This window comes from Bidens hawaiensis, unplaced genomic scaffold (genome assembly GCF_021521415.1).
Source record: "Bidens hawaiensis isolate Kalapana, Puna unplaced genomic scaffold, B.hawaiensis_p1.1 tig00005567_1, whole genome shotgun sequence".
In the NCBI taxonomy this organism is placed as follows: Eukaryota; Viridiplantae; Streptophyta; class Magnoliopsida; order Asterales; family Asteraceae; genus Bidens; species Bidens hawaiensis.
In genome coordinates, this window is record NW_027491360.1 from 1,310,730 (window position 1) to 1,320,287 (window position 9,558).

General features: G+C 31.0%; 1 pseudogene across 1 annotated transcript; it reads left to right on the top strand.

The window, feature by feature from the left end:
- Positions 1–4,949: 4,949 nt before the first annotated feature.
- Positions 4,950–8,643, top strand: LOC143630100 (uncharacterized; annotated as a pseudogene). Its single transcript, XR_013153102.1, has 4 exons — positions 4,950–5,562; positions 5,835–6,073; positions 6,176–8,152; positions 8,241–8,643. The product of XR_013153102.1 is annotated as an uncharacterized LOC143630100 (transcript).
- Positions 8,644–9,558: the final 915 nt, after the last annotated feature.

Below are 9,558 nucleotides of genomic sequence, written 5' to 3' on the forward strand. Positions count from 1 at the left end.
TATATATATATATATATATATATATATATATAAACAAAAGAAAAGTAAAAAGAAAAACTAAAACATTTCTTCCGTCTTCCTCATTCAATGTAATGGTATGTCCCGGCAAAAGCGAAGAATATTATGGTGCGACGGTAGCTAAACTGTTACATTATGTTACTACTCTAAGGGAAACAATTTACCTTAAGTAATACACAAAGGGAAGAAAATATAAATACTTTATATGCAATAGAAGTTTGTGCATATAGCTTTAAGACTTGCACATATAGGAAAAACTAATGGATGTTACATGACATTCATAAATTTATGATGTATATGTTTATTATTAGGGATAATTTCTAAAATAATAATCAACTTTTAAAGTTGTCTTAATTAGATCAGTTTTTAAATATTTTTGCTCAAATCAAGTTAATAAAGTTTCTTTTAATGTAATATTTTGACCTTATCAATAGGTAATATTTTTATATGAGAATGACAATTACTCAAGTTTTTTTGTTTTTTAATAATTTGAAATTGCAAATTCGCAAAAATTACAATAGAATTTAAAAAAAAATGTAAATAAAAATGAAAAATTGCCAAAAAAGTTTTACAAAAAGGCAAAGAGAACTTGTAAAAAACTACTAAAAGTTTTTTAAAAAATTAGGAAAAATACTTGGGTTATATGAATTTGGTCAATTACGCATAATTGGGTGAAATTACAAGCTAGAACAGGTCTTGACTCAGTAAGAGAGATGTGCAAATTGAATTGGTATCGCCGGATAAATGAGTTTGTCGTGGGAAACCATTTGGCCAGGGATACTTTGATCGGTTGAAGAGAAAGAATGAGCTTCTCTCCGGAAACCCTTTGGGCATACCCCTTCGTTTACAGATCTGGTATAATCAGTCAACGAGATAGCGGCGACGTTGCCAATAGAGGTGGAGAAAAATGTTAAACTGTGGGGAAATTAGTATGGTTCCTTATAATTTAACAAGGGTAAATTTGTCATTAAATAAAAAAATCATAAAAAAATGGGTATATAAGAAATTTTGAAGTTTAGTTGGATATACATGATATTTAAAACATTTGTGAGAGTATATATGAAATTAATCTTATAGGGTTAGGATAAAATACAACCCACTTGAGCTCAGGAAACTTTGGAATATCATTTTCATCCACATGTTTTTAATTAAAGTTTGAATTTTATTGTTTACAATTAAAGCTAATAAAAAAATATAAAAGTAAAGTTACATTTTTTCTCTCCTGAAAAATATGTTTAAAAGTTAAAAAATACGAAAAATTTTTATTTATCTTTTTGATGTTTTTTATTAAACGTAACCACAAATATTACACATGTAAATAAATGATGCTACATAAAGTTTATAATTTTTTAATATTGTTTTTGAAAAGCTTTTAATAGTTCATAAAATCCTCACTTTTGAAAAACTTTCTTAAAATCATATATATATATATATATATATATATATATATATATATATATATATATATGATTGAGATCATGCGAGAACTATTTTTAAATTGAGAAATTTGAGAACCATTATAGACCACAAAAAAAACTATTTTTAAGAAAATTAAAAAAAATTATAAAACAAAAGAAAAACGTGAAAATAAAAAAATTAAAAAACCAAAATAAAATTATTTTTCATCTCGGTTTCATAAAAAAGTTTTAAAACATATCGATTTAGCAAAATTATACATATATGCATAAAACTTATTTTTTTAAATTATATACATGTTATTATTTATACATATATGTACAATTAAGATAAATGATAATGCACATATGTGTACATTATGTAAATCGAGATTAAATAAAAATATGCATATGTGTATAATTAGTGTTTTGTTATGAAACCGAGATGAAAATAAAAATTTTGATTTTTTTACCTTTTTGAAATTCTCTTTTTTTTCGATTTATAATTTTTTTAATATTCTTTTAACATGTTTTTTTACCCAAAATGGTTTTTAAAATCCTCAATTTTAAAAATTTCTCTTAAAATCCTCACACACACACACACACACACACACACACACACACATATATAGAAATGTTCAAATAAAAATAAAGAGTTTCCTAAGAATGGTAAGAACCAATAGAGTTTTGACATTTGGCATTACAAATTGTGGTGAAAGAATAATTCTAGGAAATTATGTCAGTTATAATGGTTAAAGAGTAATTATAGGAAACTATGTTGGTTTTTGCTAAATTTTAAATTACAACCATTGGTTAACATTATCCAATGACTATGATTTATTCCTAGTCTTTTTAGGAAACTACTTATTTTAAAAATAACCCTCCTATATATATATATATAGGATCAAGATCATGTGAGAACTATTTTGAAATTGAGAACTTTGAAAACCATGTTGGACCTCAAAAAACCTAAAAATAAAAAAAAAATCATGAAACAAAATAAAAACGCAAAAATGAAAAAAATAAAAAAACCAAAATTCTTATTTATCATCTCGGCTTCATAAAAAACATGTCGGTTTAGCTAAATTATACACATATGTATAATAGGTACATATATGTACATACTTGTTTTTTTATACACATGTACAATTTAAGGTAAATGATTGATAATGTACATATGTGTATATTACGTAACTAGAGATTAAATGAAATTATACACATGTGTATAATAGAAAGTTTTTTTTATGAAACCGGAATGAAATATAAGAATTTTGGTTTTTTTACTTTTTAAAAAAATTTGTATTTTTTTTGTTTTATAATTTTTTAAATATTTTTTAGAGGTTTCTTTTGTGGCTCAAAATGGTCCTCAAAGTTCTCAATTTCCAAAGGGTTTTCTTAGAATGGTTATATTAGTTATATTAATTGGAGAGAAAGTGTACATTTATTGTTCATTTACATCTTTTTCATTTATCTTTAAGCTTTAAAACCTAAAATAAAACTAGTGACTCATATTTATTTCTCGCATTTCCCGCAGTAATATCATTTCTCTCCTGAAACTTAAACATATATATATATATATATATATATATATATATATATATATATAAAAGCTTCAACATGCCTATTAAAATAAAAAAAATAGTAATAGCAAACTTTTTTCAAATATTAGATTAACTAGATTAGGAACCCGTGTAATACACGGGTTGGACAATAAAAACGGTATAATTGATAAATCTTTTTAAATACATTATATGATTAAACTTATATATTACATATAATAATGAAAAATGAAAAGTTCATAAATTACTAAAATTACAAATAAATTACAAGTTTTATATATAAAAATAAATTGCTACAGTTTTACTGAAACATTAACAAACCATACTTTGTATAGCAACAAAGCATATACAATTTTTTTTATTTAAACTAATTGTTAGTTTTCCTAACCATTGATGAGACCATATGATGCACAATTATTGCTTCTACTATTATTTGCAATTCACAACAAAAAATAACCAAACTAATCATGATTTAATATCTAACACTTGTCTCATTCATTTAGTTCGATTTATACATTCATAATCATTTAAATAGATAGAAAGAGAGAAAAAAAAAGGAAAGAAAGATTGGCTAAATTAATTTCAGCTCGATTTCAAAATAATAAGGCTTTTGTATTCATATGTGACACCCATAATGCTAATCAAAATACTGGACAAGGAGTGTTCCGGTTCCAACCGGTCCATACGAAATTAGTCACTTTGACCTTCTACCCAACCCGTTTATGTTTTTGATCTTGTAAATTTAGATTTTTGGGTCAAAATAACCTAGAATAATATGATCAATTGGTTTCTACCCAACTCGCTAATGTTTCTGATCATGTTTTTATCATGGTAACATCCAAATTTGTCATTGACAAAGGGGATCAATAACACGCAACTTGGAACAAAATATAAACCAAGAGTCAGTATACTTCAGGTTTGTGAGAAGAGTAAATAAGTCATTTGGACAATCACAATCAATAAAAGGGTGGTGCAATGAACAAGACTTTATAATATGAATCAAACTCCCTAGGTTGTAATCCGTAATAAGGCTAGATAAGGAATGTTTTAAATCTTAATTAAATTTTAGTTTTAAATTAATAAATTTAATTAGAAATTATAGGTTAATACATGAGACTGTCACTTGGCAAACTATTAGGCAAACTAAAGTGTTTGTGGTTCAACCAATATTTTTGTATATTATAATAGTAGATAACAAAAACAAAGTATTTTAAAATACCAGGGCTTATGAGTATATTGTGTTTAAGTCTCATAGACCACAAGAATTATAAGAAATTCATGTTTTAAAAAAAGTTAATAACAACCTACAAGTTAGAAGTAACGTTAAAACTCCACAAACTGTCACATCATATTACAAATTTTCCTCAAAACACATCACTTTCTTCTACAACACCAAACATTCACAAACCTGTCTATAAAAACTTATATTTGTATATATATACTCCATCCGTCCCATTTTAAATGTTCATTTTTCCATTTTTGATTGTCTCAATTTAAATGTCATTTCTATACATATAAATTCAATTTCTAATTGTGCCCTTACTATTACATATACCAGATGTTTCCAATGGTTTTTAGCCATAATAACTTAAGTGACAGTATTCTCATTTTATAGCTCATAAAATAAAATGATCCAACATTTATTAATTTGTGTGTTTTGGGTCCCATGACATTTAGCCACATCAGGTTCTTGAGTGAGTCATTCCCCACAAACCAGCACAAAGTCCCCACAACACTAGCCCAACCCTTCCCTTCTCCGTCCTTTCTACAACCCCTCACAAGGGGTTGCGATGTGGATGCTCAGGGTGTAATTGATGATAATCTCATACAAGGGTCATCTTGATCAATTGATTGGCCACATGGGGTCAATGTGTATTATTTTCCTATATAAGAAGAGTTTATCGTGTATGTTTAAGCAAGTCTTGAGTTTTACAAAAAAAACAAAAAAACTTCATTAGTCATTATTAAGCAGTCTTTGAATCCTCTTGTAAAATGAGACGTACGCAATTTCATCACCCTATTCTACTTCAAACCAAAGGATGTTTCATGTCCATCTCAGTTGCAATACTATTATTGTTCTCTTATTCTTGTGTCCCTTCACTTGCAACTGATCGACCAACAAATGAAGCATCTGCTCTTTTGAAATGGAAAGCCAGCTTTGATAAACAAAGCCAGTCGCTTCTTTCTTCATGGGCCGGAAGCAACCCATGCCATGATGATTGGATGGGAATTGGTTGCAGTAACAGTACAACTGCAGAATGTGTTGTAATCAGCATCAAACTTCGATTCTCAAACTTAAAAGGCACACTTGACAATCTTGATGCCTGGTTATTACAGAATCTTGAATCTTTTGATCTTTTCCATAACTCGCTCTATGGCCACATTCCTTCCAACATTGGGAAGATGTCTAAACTCAAATATCTTGACATTTCCAATAATAGCTTCTCAGGGGTGATCCCATCCGAGATAGGGATGCTACTGTCTTTGCATGAGCTTTATTTAGAAGAAAACCATCTTGCTGGTCATATTCCAAAGAGTATATGCAACCTCCAAAAGTTAGTTTCCGTTGCCTTGTCACACAATGAACTTACGTGTCCCATCCCAACACTGAGTTCATTCAAGATAAAAAACATTTACCTTTCTCATAATAAACTTACTGGGGTCATTTCTTCATCTGTAAGAAATTTAACCTATCTCAGTTACCTTGACTTTTCTCATAATAAACTTAACGGGGTCGTTCCTTTATCTGTAGGAAATTTAACCTATCTCTGGTACGTGGACTTTTCTTATAATTATTTTACCCTTCATCAATAGGAATATTAGCCAATCTCAAAGACCTTGACTTCTCTAGTAATACTCTTAGTGGAGCCATCCCTTCGTCGATAGGAATATTAAACAATCTCCGTTACCTTAACTTTTCCTCTAATAATCTTTTTGGAGTCATCCCTTCATCAATAGGAAATTTAAATAATCTCGAGAACCTAGACTTTTCTTATAACAGTCTTAGTGGAGTCATCCCTTTGTCAATAGGATATTTAAACAATCTCACATATCTTGGCTTTTCCACTAATAATCTTTGTGGAGTCATCCCTTCATCATTAGGAAATTTAAACAATCTCGTGCAACTTGACTTTTCACATAACAATCTTAGTGGAGTCATACCATTTATTTTCGGAAATTTAACCAGTCTCGAGCAACTTGACTTTTCTTTTAATAATCTCATAGATTTCCAGATTGACAATAATCATATCGGCGGTAGCGTTCCAGTTACCTTTCGAGATTTCAATAGGCTAAAATGGTTGTACTTGGATAATAATCGTATCTCTGGCTCGATTCCAGATTATTTTGTGAATTACACCAATCTCGAATATTTGGACTTGAGTGAGAACCAATTTAGCGGTTGCATACCACCTGAGTTAGGAAAGAGAACAGCCTTTGTTGATTTGAGATTGTTCATGAATAGTCTTAGTGGCCCTATTCCTCAGGATATGAACTTTACTAGAATGGAAACCTTTGAAGTAACTAGCAACATGCTCACAGGCCATTTACCGCACGATATCTGTGTTTCGGGGCTTCTTAAAGGATTCACTGTGAACAACAATTTCTTCACAGGCCCTGTACCTAAGAGCATTAAAAATTGTGTACCAGCTTAAAAAGAGTACTACTTGAAGAAAACCAATTTACTGGAAACATCTCGGAAGATTTTGGAATTTATCCGGAGTTAGATTATATTGATTTAAGCAACAATGATTTCTATGGCGAGGTTTCTAGTAAATGGGGGCATTGCCCTAAGTTAACTAGCTTAAAGATATCCAACAACAATTTGTCAGGAAAAATATCTACAAAGCTAGGAGGAGCAACACAATTAGTCGAGCTTTACCTCTCATCAAATCACTTAGTTGGTGAAATCCCAAAGAGCTTTAAAAGATTAAACTCTTTGACCGACTTGTTCTTGGATAACAATAAGTTATCAGGTACAATTCCTTCAGAACTTGAAAATCTGTACCGCTTAGAAGTACTTAACTTAGCCCAAAAATTCTCTTTCCGGCCAAATACCTGAAAATATAGGAGAATGCTTAAGGTTAAGGAACTTAAATTTAAGCAGTAATAAATTTGAGGGAGTTATTCCGGAACATATTTCCAATTTGGAAAGTCTAGAATCTCTAGACCTTAGTGAAAATAACTTGACTGGAAGTTTACCTTCTCAGCTTGGTGGCCTACAGATTTTACAGACATTAAACCTCGCTCATAATAATCTCACAGGCTCTATTCCTTCAACTTTCACAGAAATGTTAAGTTTATCCACAGTCGATGTATCTTTCAATCAACTAGAAGGACCACTTCCGAAGATGCGAGCTTTTGAAGAGGCTCCAATGGAGGCACTTGGACATAACAAGAGGTTATGCGGAAATAATACAGGGTTAGACTGTCCCATCCAAGCAGAAATCAAGGTAACAAAATAAGGTTTTAATGGTGATGCTAATCATATTTCCTACCTTGGGATGCATGTTGCTGTTGTTTTATATTGGTTTCATATTCTTTTATATCCGTAAAAGAAATCAAAATGATACTAATAGGACACAAGTGACAGAAACAGGCCATTTTACCATCTGGAGTCATGATGGGAAAATGGTGTATGAGAGCATAATTGAAGCCTTAGACGACTTCGACTCGAAGCATATTGTTGGGGCAGGTGGACATGGTACCGTTTATAAGGCAGAATTATCAACAAAAGTTTTGGCGGTGAAAAAGATTCACGCTCCAGAAGATGGCGAGATACAAAATCTTAGGAGTTTTGAGAATGAGATCCGAGCATTGACAGAAATACGTCACCAAAACATTGTCAAGCTTTATGGATTTTGTTCACATTCAAGACACTCATTTTGGTCTATGAGTTCTTGTCAGGAGGGAGTTTAAGGAATGTACTGACCAACTTAGAACCAGCTGTGGAATTTGATTGGAAAAGGAGGGTGATGGCTGTTAAAGGTATTGCAAAGGCATTATCCTATATGCACCACGATTGTTCACAACCAATCATCCACAGAGACTTATCGAGCAACAATGTTTTATTTGATTCGGATTGGGTTGCTCATATATCTGATTTTGGGACAGCCAAGCTATTAAAGCCAGACTCCTCAAATTGGACTTCATTTGCTGGAACATTTGGTTATGCTGCCCCTGGTACGTATACACAGTTCAAAATTAATACCGGAACATATTTTATTTGTCAGATGTTGACCTGAATTTTATTTTATTTTTTTTGGTGCAGAGCTTGCATACACGATGGAAGTGAATGAAAAGTGTGATGTATACAGCTTTGGGGTACTAACACTAAGAAATTATAATGGGAAAGCATCCAGGAGATTTCCTCACTTCGTCACAAAACATGGAAGGCGTATCTTGGACTGAAATTCCGGACCAACGCCTTGCTCCACCTGATGAACAAGTTGCTGATCAAGTACAAACACTTCTCCAGATAGCATTCTCTTGCGTGCATCATAGCCCTCACTCTAGGCCATCAATGAGGGACATTTCTATTGGTTTCTGCTGATAAAAGGATCGAGCACAAAAATGATTCAAGCTTTGATTGAGCTACTTATGGATCATAGTAGTTTTATTTTCATTTCATATGTAACAAGACCAATTGTTGTTCTATGTTTTTCTCTTACTCTATTGTCTATTGTCATTTTGACGGCGCAGCTTGTTGCCCGCTTACCTGCCTCTTTATTGTAATTGGATCCTTTTATTTGAAATGACAATACAGTTGTTGAAAATAAAATTTGATATCAACGACAAGAACGTTCATGGATCAATATTCGAGATTATAACTTATATCTTTTGAAACCATTTACAAATGAAATAAGCTGTAATAAGGGAGTTGAGAAGGTACAGAAGAAAATTCATACCTTAAAGAAACAGACCACGCTTAATGACTTTGTTCTCTTGAAGTAAAATTGAAAAACAATAAATTACGTCAATTTATTAAAAAAATAATAATAAAATAAAATAAAAAAGAAAGAAAACAGTAAATGAACCAACTGCAAATATTACCAAAGTAAATTACAAGCAACTTCAGCGTAATATTACAATTAAATATAAAGTAATGGGCAGACTCAAAAATGAAACAAATTCTATATAGAAAAATGTAGCGTAATATTACAATTTGCAGGTTTTGAATTAGTAATCCAATTATGCTCAAATCGAATTCTAATTATGCTTAAATTGAATTACGCTCAAATCAACAGATGTAAATTACCTTGGTTCAAGACATTTATAGAGCGATGAGCCCATAATCTAAAAGAAATTGAATATGAATGATTAGTTTGATTTCATTACCTTTGGATTACACACTCAAATTCTTTGGACATGAATTCACCTTATCCCTGCACACGCACAATAATATGCAATCTTGTTACCGATGAAGCCCATTAAGCAACTTATGTTCGAAATTTTGGCCCACTCTCCCTGAAAAGTCCGAATAGCCCTTTCTACCTTCAAGAAAACTCTTTTGTTTCCAACAGGCAACACCCCTACCAACTTCTCTTCATATGTTGTGGGTTCTTTACTTCGCGATTAACAAGCACATC